Here is a 13,653-nt window from a genome sequence, read left to right on the forward strand (position 1 = left end):
CGGCGAAGAGGAGGAACCGGAGGGCGGTCGTCAAGGGCAAGAACGCCGCGGCCAAGTTCGCTGCCGAGCGCGATGCGTTGGAGGCCGCGCGGCACAAGGCCGAGGTCGACGAGAAGGAGGACATCGTCAACAAGCGCACGCCTTGCTCATGCTTGGCATTTGCCGTCCGACGGGTTTCTCTGCAGTGCCTGTCGGCCCGGCGAGCACAGGCTCGTCGGTCGCCAGGCCTCCGCACTGCCCCTCGCCGACGTCACAGACCATGCCTTTGTCGTCTGGTTTTCCTCCGCCAAGGTACGAACGCCAGACCTATTTTTCAGGGTCGCCGAATGTTGGCGTGATCGCGCTGTCCACCCCGTGCCCCTCGGCCGCCATCGACCTCAACGTCATGCCGGGGTCCAGCAGCAGCGGTCGGCCGTCCGCCGAGATGCAAAGAAAGCACGGCCGTGGTCTACGAGCACCATGTCGTCGCCCCGCGTCCTATTCAACGAAATGCCAACACCAACGCCAACGGTCGACGACCCTTCTACAACCAGTTCATGGAGAATGTCATCTACGAGGGTGGGCATGGCGGTGCCTATGATCCCGACGAGACCCAAAGTCAGGATGGCCGCGCCCAGTACATTGCCGATGAAGACAATGAGGCCCACGACCATGCTGACTACGACCATGCTGACTCGTGGCATGAAGATGATGACATCTATTGCGAAGGTGATGGTGATGAATAAGAAGGCATTGATATTGGGGGCGAGCCATTGTTCATCGACGAGCTCACCCAAAGAGCGGAAGCACAAAAGAGGAAGAGCATTCGTACGGGATCATACTCACAAGAAAAGGACAAGTTGATTTGCCAAAGTTGGATGGAGATTAGTCAAGATCCGAGGACCGGTGTGCAACAAAAGGGACTTGTTTTTGGACAAGAGTTCACAAAACATTCCATGAAAGAAAGTTGTTTGCGCCCTACCAATTTACGAGTGACCGTGGCATCACCTCGATTCAAAAGAGGTGGTTGTTCATCCGACAAGAATGCAACAAGTATTGTGCCGCACTTGAGAGCGCTGAAGCACGTCCCGTGAGTGGTCTCGGCATGGGGGACATGGTATGCTCTCTTACCTTTCCTTGCTACGGCCACGAGACTTCGGCCTTCTATATGTTTGCATGTTCAATTATTGTTGGTCGTGTAGGCATTTCAATCTTTGGAAGCATTCAAGGCCCGGCACAATGACAAGCCATTCACTCTTACGCATTGTTGGACGCTTATCAACAATTGCCCTAAGTTCAAAGATCAATACCATGAAATTCAAAGGAAGAGAGGCAAGGAGACGGCCGCGTTGGCCGGAGGTGGAGATGGTGAGGCGTTGAAGAGGCCGAGGGGCAAGACCAACTCCAAGGTGGATGACATACGTGATGTGTCATCCATGACCTTGCACGAGACTTTGCACGACATGATGTCTCAAAAGGATGTGAGGGACGAGAAAAGGTGACAAAGCAAGGACGAGCAAATGAAGCAATACCTAGAGCTTCAAAGGAAGAAGCTTGAGATGGAGGAGGCGGCCAAGAAGAGGAAGATCAACATGGAGGAGGCGTCCCGGCAAAGGCAGCTCGACATTGAGGCCGCCAATGTCACGGCCAGGCAGAGGCAGCTCGACATTGAGGCCACCAATGCTGCAACCAAAGCAAAGGAGGTGTCCCTAGCGATCATGAGCGTGGACTTGACCAAGATGAGCGAGAAGACGAGGAGCTGGTTCGAGGCCAGGCAGAAGGAGATGTTCGACGCCGACGGCCTGAACTAGGTGGTCTATTCGGCCGTGGCCATTCTTTTTGGAGACTGGCATGGGTGTCGGCCGCTGGTTGTGTGCCGGCGAGAAACCTATTCATTTTGGGGGCTGGCTGTGTTATCGGACACTGGCTGTGTTGCCGGCCGCTGACTCTGTTGCCGGCGAGGACATGTAGGCGGGTTGTGTTGCCGGCGTGAACTAGGGCCACTGGCATAAACTAGGGCGTGGTTTATACAAAATTTTGTGTTTGGAAAAGGAGGCGGATAGGATGTGCGGCCGCGCGTTGGGCGCACGGCCACAACATCCCAGAAATGACCCGGACACGATCCTATTGCCTTACCCAAACAGACAGAATCCGGGCTAAACGGACGTCCATTTGGAGCAGTGCGCCGGAGTTGGCCTTAGTCCGCAGTCACAAAGATGTCCAATTCCTTGATGCCTTGATCAACTTATCCCCTTTGCACACATAAATATGTCTTGGTCATCACACGGGTCTTGTCATTCACTTTGTTTTCTGACCTTTTGTTTCTAATAATAAAGAGTCGTTCTTGCTTGTTTCCTGTTGTTGCATATCTTTTGTTACTACACCCTCTTAAAAAAATCTTGATCTCAAAGCAATTTTTGAAGTGTATTTTTGTACTTGCATTGTGATGGATGTGTTAAAAAGGTAAAAAATTGTCTGATTTCGTGCAAAATAAAATCTGCATGTGTTCCAAAATATTTAAATTATAGTGTGCAATTTTGTCTAGAAATTATCCGATTTGCTATAGAAAGAAGAATCAATGTTTGGAATATGAAATCTGGTCCACAAATACATTGTACACTAGTTAGTACATTGTCAGGAAAAGCAATGAGCTCTAGATTGATACAACATTATAAGGGTTGTGTGCTTCGTTGTCCCGTCGGTGTTGTTGGGATTTTTTTTGTTATTTGGTTTGGCATGTGGAGAAGATGATGTGTTTAATTTTTATAATTTGGTGTTTTGGTGGGCTTTTTTGTGTTTTATTCAAACTTACATGGGGAGGTTTATTGTGCCGGTGGCGGCATGTATTATATTAGTGCTACAGTGTCACATTTGAAGCTTCTTATTTCTTGGCGGTGAGAGGATGTGCGGGACTGATGTGTTTTTTTAGGCTGGTTTGAGAACGTGTTGTCCCACACATAATCGTGAATCAAATCCAAATATAAATACCTTAACTGCATGAGAGAGTCCCTTGAGAAATTGTTGACCCGGTAAAAATTGCAAGCCAAATCCAAATCTAAGTGCATCTCCAGCCGTTGGAGCCCCCCAGGACAATCGCCAGACCAAAACTAGCACATCATGGGGGGCAAAATGCTTCCGCCGGATGAAACGGAGTCCGTTTTTCCTGTCGTTGGTGGCCCCAGGACAATCGCCGGGCAAAAAATGATTTGGTGGGCCAAGAGAAAGGATGAGTGGGGGAATAGGATTGGTTTTTGCTTCCATCGGCACTCCCAACAGCCCCCAGTGCGCTGGGTTTGGCCTGGGTTCGTCGGCGCCATTTTGAGGTCTTTGGGAGGAACGGCTGGGCGTTTTTTTTGCCCTTTTTACATTGCTGGCGAAAAAAAGGCTGGGGGGGGGGGGAACTCAGGGGCGGCTGGAGATGCTCTAACACCTCAATTAAATGGGAGGACTCTAAAATTAGAGAGTGTAGTGTATTAAAAATTAAACACCTTACTTGAATAGGAGTGCTGCTTCAAACATTGTTGGCCAATTCAAAATTGGGAACCCAATAAACACCTACATCCCATAGGAATTCTTTTTTCTCCTTTTTAAATATTCTTACTGCCTCTAACAGATTAATGATAGACCGACGCGTGTAATTCTGGCGAGGTTCCGTGGTAGCCGCTGGTTGAGTATGCAACGATTTGTTTCCTGATTTTTTTGGTCTCTACTCACAAATGATAAACATGCTTAAGATCAGAGGGGTATTGAATAACATAATGGATCTGAACATATAATGTTCCACCAAATAAACCATATAGTAATCAACTACAAGATGTAATCAACACTACTAGTCACCCACGTGCACCAATCTATAGTTTTGATACAAAGATTGACTGCAAGAGATGAACTAGGGTTTGAGAGGAGTTATTGCTGTGAAGATGTTGATGAATATGACCCTCCCCAAGATGGGAGAGTTGTTGGTGATGATAATGACGATGATTTCCCCCTCCGGGAGGGAAGTTCCCCCGACAGAATCGCTCCACCGGAGGGCAAAAGTGCTCCTGCCCAAGTTCCACCTCGAGACGGCGGCGCTTCGTCCCAAATGTCCTCCTCTTATTTTTTTTCTAGGTCAAAAGGACTTATATACTAGAAGATGGGCACTGGAGGTGGGCCGAGGAGGGCACAACCCACCAGGGCACGCTTGGGCTCCCTGGCGCGCCCAGGTGGGTTGTGCCCACCTGGTGGGCCCCCTCTGGTAGTTATTTGCTCCAATATTCCTTAAATATCCATAAAAATTCTCTGTGAAGGCTCAACTTGTTTGCAGTTGTGCAGAATAGGTAGCCTAACGTAGCTTTTTCAGATCCAGATTTCCAGCTGCCAGAATTCTCCGTCCTGGTGTGTACCTTGCAAATTATGAGAGAAAGGCATTAGAATTACTCCAAAAAGCATTATTATGGATAAAAAAAATTATAAATAACAGTAAGAAAACATGATGCAAAATGGACGTATCAACTCCCCCAAGCTTAGACCTCACTTGTCCTCAAGCGAAAACCGAAATCAAAAACATGTCCACATGCTTTGAGAGAGAGATGTCGATAAAAACAAAAATATGGACATAGAAGCATCATATTGATTATTATAATATCAACAAAATTGAACATAGGTCTTTTATCATCGAACTTGCATCATATACTTCCCATTAATAAGTAACAGTTCATCACATAATGGAAGTATAAAGCAGAAACTCTATTAAAAACCAACAAACTATGTTCTCAGTCAACTTTGCAACTACAATTCATCATCTTTTCAGGAAGAGTCACGTGTCGGAGCCTTCTAGGAAGTCCACATACTCAACCATCATATTATTGGGGAACGTAGTAATTTCAAAAAAATTCCTACGATCACGTAAGATCTATCTAGGTGATGCAAAGAAACGAGGGGGAGAGTGTGTCCATGTACCCTCATAGACCGAAAGCGGAAGCGTTAAGTAATGCGGTTGATGTAGTCGAACGTCTTCGCGATCCAACCGATCAAGTACCTAACGCACGACACCTCCGCGATCTGCACACGTTCAGCTTGGTGACGTCCCTCAAACTCTAGATCCAGCTGAGGCCGAGGGAGAGTTCGTCAGCACGACGGTGTGGTAACGGTAATGGTGAAGTTACCGGCGTAGGGCTTCACCTAAGCACTACGACAATATGACCGAGGTGTATAACTGTGGAGGGGGGCACCGCACATGGCTAAAAGATCAACTTGTGTGTCTATGGGGTGCCCCCTCCCCCATATATAAAGGAGGAGAGGGGAGGCCGGCCGGCCCTCCTTGGCGCGCCCCCAAGAGGGGAATCCTACTAGGACTCAAAGTCCTAGTAGGTTTCCACCAAAAAGGAGAGAGGGGGAAGGAAGGAGAGGGAGAGGGAGAAGGAAAGGGGGGCGACGCCCCCCTTCCTAGTCCAATTCGGACTCAAGGGGGAGGGGGCGCGCGGCCTGCCCTGGCCGCCCCTCTCTCTCTCCACTAAGGCCCATCGAGGCCCATTAGTTCCCCCGGGGGTTCCGATAACCCTCTGGCACTCCGGTTTTATCCGAAACTTCTCCAAAACGCTTCTGGTGTCCGAACATAGCCGTCCAATATATCAATCTTTATGTCTCAAACATTTCGAGACTCCTTGTCATGTCTGTGATCTCATCCGGGACTCCGAACAATCGTCATCGAACGTTAAGCATGTGGACCCTATGGGTTCCAAAACTATGTAGACATGACCGAGACACGTATCCGGTCAATAACCAATAGCGGAACCTAGATGCTCATATTGGTTCCTACATATTCTATGAAGATCTTTATCGGTCAAACCGCATAACAACATACGTTGTTCCCTTTGTCATTGGTATGTTACTTGCCCGATATTCGATCGTCGGAATCATCATACTGATACGTATCCAACGTATCTATAATTTTTGATTGTTCCATGCTATTATATTACCCGTTTTGGATGTTTATGGGCTTTACTTTACACTTTTATATCATTCTTGGGACTAACCTACTAACCGGAGGCACAACCCGAATTGATGTTTTTTTTGCCTATTTCAGTGTTTCGAAGAAAAGGAATATCAAACGGAGTCCAAACGGAATGAAACCTTCGGGAGCGATCTTTTCAGAACAAACACAAACCAGGAGACTTGGAGTGGACGTCAAGCAACAAACGAGGCGGCCACGAGGGTGACTGACGCGTCCCCTGGGGGTGGGGGCGCCCCCACCCTCGTGGGCCCCTCGTTGCCCCACCGACGTACTTCCTTTGCCTATATATAGTCCCGTACCCTAAAAACATCCAGGAGCACCATGAAAACCTAATTCCACCGCCGCAACCTTCTATATCTACGAGATCCCATCTTGGAGCCTTCGCCGCCGCTCCGTCGGAGGGGGAATCAACCATGGAGGGCCTCTACATCATCTCCAAGGCATCTCCGATGAGTTTTGAGTAGTTTACCACAGACCTTCGGGTCCATAGTTATTAGCTAGATGGCTTCTTCTCTCTCTTTGAATCTTAATACAAAGTTCTCCTCGATCTTCTTGGAGATCTATTCGATGTAACTCTTTTTGCGGTGTGTTTGTCGAGATCCGATGAATTGTGGGTTTATGATCAAGTTTATCTATGAGAAATATTTGAATCTCCTCTGAATTGTTTTATGTGTGATTGGTTATCTTTGCAAGTCTCTTCGAATTATCAGTTTGGTTTGGCCTACTAGATTGATCTTTCTTGCAATGGGAGAAGTGCTTAGCTTTGGGTTCAATCTTTCGGTGTCCTTTCCCAGTGATAGCAGGGGCAACAAGGCACGTATTGTATTGTTGCCATCGAGGATAAAAAGATGGGGTTTATATCATATTGCATGAGTTTATCCCTCTACATCATGTCATCTTTCTTAATGCGTTACTCTGTTCTTCATGAACTTAACACTCTAGATGCAGGCAGGAGTAGGTCGATGTGTGGAGTAATAGTAGTAGATGCAAAATCGTTTCGATCTACTTGTTGCGGATGTGATGCCTATATACATGATCATGCCTAGATAATCTCATAACTATGCACTTTTCTATCATTTGCTCGACAGTAATTTGTTCACCCACCGTAATACTTATGCTATCTTGAGAGAAGCCACTAGTGAAACCTATCACTACAGGAATCAGCTACTTTGCCATCAGCCACGGCGGACGGCAAAGGCATGGATGGCGGACGGCAAAGACCTTTGCCGTCTGCCGCATACGGCAAAAGTGGACGGCAAAGTACGAGACGGCAAAGAGCTACATTGCCGTCCGCTTAGGGCGGCTGACGACAAAGGGTCCTTTGCCATTAGCTGCCGACGGCAAAGAATGCTGACGGCAACAAATGCGCTGTTACTCCGTTAGGTGGTTAACGACAAGCCTTTGCCGTCGGCCGCTGACGGCAAACTTTGGAAGGCCTTTGCCGTCCGCCGCTGTAGGCAAAGTTTTTTTTCTCTTTGCCGTCAGCCACTGTAGGCAAATTGACCAGATAGGTCAGCCTCCCAGGAAGCACAGTTGCCTACCACGTGGCCTCTTTGCCATCCATTGCTGATGGCAAAGAGTCCTTTGCCGTCGATGGCTGACGGCAAAGAGCCTGCATAATGGCTTTTTTTCCCTGTTTTTTTTAAATCCAACAATTTTCACAGCAAATATATATGACATATATAGATATATTTCATAGGGCTATTTAACAACACATAAGTTTCATCATACATACATATATAGTTCCATCCACTCATACATAGCAAGTTGCACATACACATAAGTTGCAACCATTAGGAAGTTGCACATACATATTACAATGCAAAGTTTCATCAAGATAACAAGTTCCATCGTAGCAAGCTAGAAGAATACTAGAAGAGAATGAAATAAAAAACAAGCACTCCATCATAGCAAGCTAGCTTCCGCGAAGTGAATGAAATCTGCAAAATGGCAAATAAGAAAGTTAGGAAAAGGTGACTAGAAGAAGAAGACTAGAAGAAGAAGCACGCCATCGTTTGTGAGGTAACTTAGGTGAAATGGATCGTTTATGAGCTAACTTAGGTAAAATGCATCATTTTATAGCTAATGTAGGTAAAATGGATCGTTTATGAGCTAACTAAGCTAATTATGCCGTTTTTTACATAAGTAAGGTAAGTACATGTCATTATTGAGCAAACCTAGTTAACTAAGCATATTATAACTAACTTAGGTCATTTTGGAGGAAACAAAGCTAAGTATAGATCATTCTAGAGCTAACTTAGGTAAAATGGCTGGTTTTGGAGGTCAGTAAGCTTATTAAGTCATTTTGTAGGAAAAGAAGCTAACTCTAGGTCATTAAGGAAAGCATATTGGATGAAATAAAGCTAAGTCTAGGTCTTTATGCATTTGTTAAGAAAAAAACTAGAGAAACTTACCTTAATCATGGAGGTGTGGGAGCGGGCTGGCTCATGCCAGTAGCTGGAGAAGGATCGTGTGATGCTTGTGTGGAGTAACGCTGCACCAAAGATCATTTCCAATGTTTCGTTAGCATGATGACACTCAAATGTTAAGACTAGCAAGTAACGTCCATTCAAATTAAACTCACCGTGGTCTCAGGAGCAATCTCTGGATCAATGGCTATGGAGCCACGGGACCTCCCGCCACTAGATATCATCACCTGCTCTGGATTGTAGGGGATCTGGCTCGGGTTAAACTCCTCCCCTTTCCCCGCCTTCCCCTTGACTTGCTTGTAAGAGGCAGTGTGGGCCATGGCATACAGGTCGTACCCCTCTGGCACCTTATCCGTCTTATTGTAGCATGCCTGAAAGAGAGAAACAAAGTAAATTAGTAATTAAAGGGCTCAAGCTAGCATGATGAATGAATTGCATTAATAATGAAGCAAACCACATTACCCAATTCCGCCCGAACTGATATAAGCTGGAGCTACCTTGATGGTGTGGCACACCTTCAATTTGGGCCCCTTTGTCCTTGGCCTCAGTCGGCTCCCCTTCCATCTTTCAACACCTGCCATGACAAAGAGTAAACGAAATTAGTACAACATAAAAAAATACCGACATGAATAATAATATGTATATCACTTAAGTGTATCATCATCAAGTACAACATAAAAAAAATTGAATACCTGACACTACTAATAATCTCGATCAGTATCATAAATAAATGCATAATCATCATCATCACTATAATCAATGACGGGCTCATAGGGTTCAGTGGCATCAACATGTGGAAGGCCACCTTTACGTAATCGGTCAAGCATTGAGAGGTCGTCCGCAGCAGTAACCTCTTCTTGTTCCGGCTCTTCTTGTTCCTCCTCTGGGGTGATGTGGGATTCACTGTCGCTGTCTACTTCAATGTTTTGGGGTGAAGTATACCGGTTCTTGAAACGCTTTATGGAAAGACGTGTCTTTTGGAAGAATTCTCCTTCATATGTGTCTGGGTTAATGTGAGGTTCATAATCCTCTTCCTTTGGGGGAGATAGTCTAGCACGTGGCGGCACTTCATAAACGACATCCCAACCTTTCAGATCTGGATTAGTTTGGCAGGCCCAGGGTAGATAGAATACTTGGGTCGCCTGTTGAGCCATAATATAGACATCAGGAACATCTAAATGGGTGCTTTGGTTGATTTCAACTAGCCCTATATGTTCATGAGTCCTTCTAGTCTCCTTCGGCTGAAACCAATAACATTTGAAGACTACGACATTCGGTGGGTTTTCACCATAGAATAGAAGTTCATAAATTGCTTCAACTCTCCCATAATACTCGGTACCTCCTTCGCCGATAGCAGATACACAACAATTTGTAGACTTTCGGTCGGCCATAGATAGCTCTTTGCCATAGGTACGAAAACGATACCCGTTGATGTCGTATTTGTCAAATGAACGGACCTTATAGTCAAAACCATTAGCGACTTGTCTCAATTCGGCGTCCATAGACTCTGAATTAGCCTACAAGTTTAATATGAAAGGATTGTTGCATTATGCACAAATTAGCGAATGAAATGAAATTGTCTAATAGAATTTACCATTTGTTTGAACCAAGAGATGAAACCGGGATAGCCGCCTCCTTGCTTTGCGAGAAGCTCATACTCTTCGACGGAATCCTTTTGGATCACCGCTCCATACGAGAATAGGGCGACGTATCGACTGTATGAAATATCCAGGAATAAGAGCAGTTCAAAGGAAATAGAAGTTGCGAAACAATGTACCGAGAACTTACTCGATGTACGGCCGCACTTCTATCAGGTTGTTGAAGATATACAATGAAATGGTCCGCCATTCTTCGTTATCCAAAGATACTGGATTTGAAACACTGGTTGGTGCGAGATTGCCTTTGAATAGGCTGAGGTTGGATCCACCCTTTTTAGGCTCGTCAGCATTGTACCGAGGCTTCGGATTATGCAAATGACGATTTTTGGTTTCGTAGTGTGCTGTCACGAAGTTTGCCGCCTCCTCAGTGATGAATGCCTCAACCATAGACGCTTCAATTCTATGTTTATTTTTACATTTTTCTCGAAGCATCTTCTGCATCCTCTCAGTTGGGTAGCACCAACGATTTTGCACGGGCCCCCCCAATCTTGCCTCGGTCGGGAGATGCAAAATGAAATGCTGCATTGGATTAAAGAAGCTCGGTGGAAAGATCTTCTCTAACTTGCAGATCAACTCTGGCGCCAACTCTTCCATTTCTTCTAGAACGCCAGGCGATAGTTCTTTCGCACAAAGAACACGGAAGAAATAGTTGAGTTCTGCCAGTACTAGCCATTCATCCTCAGGGATGAAGCCACGCAACATCACCGGCATTACCCGCTCAATCCATATGTGCCAATCATGACTCTTGAGACCAAATATCTTCAATTTATCAAGACTTGCTCCCCTCTTTAGATTCGCTGCATACCCATCGGGGAACATCAACTGCATTTTCACCCACAAGATAATTTCCCTCATAGCTGGCCTTCCAAGATTGAACCATGCCTTTGGCTTCGTCCAGTTCTGCTTTCCTTTCGGTTCTTTCATGTTTTGTAATGGCCTATCACATAGCGCCTCCAGATCGACTCTAGCCTTAGTATTATCCTTTGACTTCCCATCTATGCCGAACAATGTACCAAAAAGTGCCTCGGCGATATTCTTCTCAGTGTGCATCACGTCGATGTTGTGTGGGCAAAGGAGGTCTTTGAAGTAAGGCAGATCCCATAAGCATGTTTTGTGAGTCCAGGCGTGCTCAGAATTATATCCCTTGAAGTACCCTGGACGCTCTGGATCTGGCTCGAGAGCGTTTAACTGATCCAGGGTCTGTTGGCCTGTCAACACAGGTGGTGCAGAGTTTTTTACAACTCTACCTCTGATGAAGTTCTTCTTATCTTTCCTGAACTTATGGTGAGGATCCAGGAACTGTCTATGCATGTTGAAGCAAGAAAACTTGCGACCGGCCTGAAGCCAACGAAACTCAAGAGCGCCCTTGCATGTGGGGCACGGGAACCTTCCGTGCACACACCAGTCAACGAATAGCGCATACGCCGGCAAGTCATGCGTCGAGTACATGTACCAGACACGCATTATGAAGTTTCGTTTGTTATAGGCGTTGTATGTCTTGAACCCATTATCCCAGGCTTCTTGCAATTCGTCCTTAAGCGGCTGCATGTACACATTCATATTTTTCCCCGGATAGTTGGGCCCTGGAATTATCAACGTCAGGAAAATGTTCTTTCTTTGCATAATCTGTCCGAGGGGGAGATTGAGTGGAAAGACAAATACGGGACAACAACTGTATTGGGCTGCCGTCATACCAAACACACTGAACCCATCGGTGCTGATGTCGAATCGAGGATGCCTCGGATCTGCCGCTTTGTCAGCATGTAATTCATCAAACTTTTTCCATGCAACACCATCCGATGTGTGTACCATCATCAGATTACCATCTGCATCTAGTTCGGTTCTTTTGCCTGTTTTGTGCCATGTCATCTATCTGGCCGTCTCTTTGACCATGAAAAGACGTTGAAGTCTTGGTACGATTGGCATATACCGAAGAACACTAACAAGGATTTTGGTCTGTGTCTTCTCACCCATACCGTTGTCTACCACAATATACCTGGAACACTTGCAAATGGGACAATAGTTCAAGTCCGCATAGTCAAGCCTAAATAAGGCACATCCTTTCTCACATGCATGTATCTTCTCATAGGGCATCTTCAGTGCACGGAGGATTTTGTCCGAATGGTACAGGTTTGCAGGCATTACATGGCCTTTGGGTAGAAAGCATCCAAATACTGTCATAATTGCGTCATAGCATTCTCTGCCCAAGTTGAACTGAGCCTTCAAAGCTATTACTTGTGAGATGGCATCCAACTGACAAAGCTCAGTGTGCTCATGGAGCGAACGTTTTGAAGACTCCAACATTTCATTGAAGGTCTTTGCAGATTCCTCCATCTCCTCGTCCGAATCCCGAGCATCATCATAGTCTTGCACCATGTTTTCCATCCCGGTACCATGCTCGTCGGTGCGACGATGATCCACCTCAGCTCGGTCACGTTGGGCAGACTCACTATGAAATGTCCACACCGTATAATCGGGCGTAAAACCATTCTTCTGCAGGTGTTTACCCATTTCAGCCTCTGTCCTCTTTTCCCAATTGCCGCATCGGAAACAGGGGCACAAGTTTTCCTCTGGCCATTTGCAAATGCGGCTTGCACAAACCCCTTGGTTTTTGTGAACCATTCAGCGCTCCAATTGTTCTGACCAGTGTGACCGGTATACATCCATGCACGATCACTCATCTTGACTTTCAGAGCTACTGGACACACAACAATTATATATATAATTCACCATGTATATATTCATCAGTTGATCTACTTTGTCAATTTTATTACGTCCATGCAACCTACACTCTAATAGGTAATGATAGGTCCTAATCCCACCCGAGTATGTGTAGATTGGGTTCATTTTCCCAAGCTATGCTCCGGATCCGACGCAAAATTTTGGCAGCACCTCCCCGCTGTTCTCCTGATACACGTCTCTGCAATAAACAGGGGAGGCACTGACAAAATTTATGCGTCGGATCGGGAGCAAAGCATATGGGAAAACGAACCCAATCTACACATACTCGGGCTGTCCATGGATAGCGTTGGACAATTCAAAAGAATCAAGGTTATAAATATGCAAATGCATGCATATTTATAACTATGACACTTTCGAACAGGAGACACATATTGGTTACGCATACTGATGATTCAAGACACATATATAGCTAGCTACCAAATTTCATGTCATTTTCGCAAATAATTAATGGGGGAGAAGGACATGTCATTTGTGCTCACCCATGAACGAAGGGGCAGAGCTCGTCAAACGCACGGCGAGGTCGTCGAACACCAAACCTCACAGCGATGAAACAACTGCACATTTAAATCTACCCAATCAACACAATTATATATATGATGTTTTTCATAACAAAATCGAAAAATATATGACCTAACTAATAATTCACAAATATATAACCCCGTCGGCCTCTGGAAGGCCAAAGAGCACCTTTTCGGGAGGTTTAGGGGGTCGGGGTGTCATGTCGGTGTTGGGGTGCTGTTTCGGGGTCAGGGTGTCGTGTCGGGGTCGGGGTGTCGGGTTGTGGTGTCGTGGTCTGTGTGTCGGGGTGTGGTGTCGGGGTCGGGGTGTCGGGGTCAGGGTGTCGGGGTGT

Source organism: Triticum aestivum, chromosome 3B (genome assembly GCF_018294505.1).
Source record: "Triticum aestivum cultivar Chinese Spring chromosome 3B, IWGSC CS RefSeq v2.1, whole genome shotgun sequence".
NCBI lineage: Eukaryota > Viridiplantae > Streptophyta > Magnoliopsida > Poales > Poaceae > Triticum > Triticum aestivum.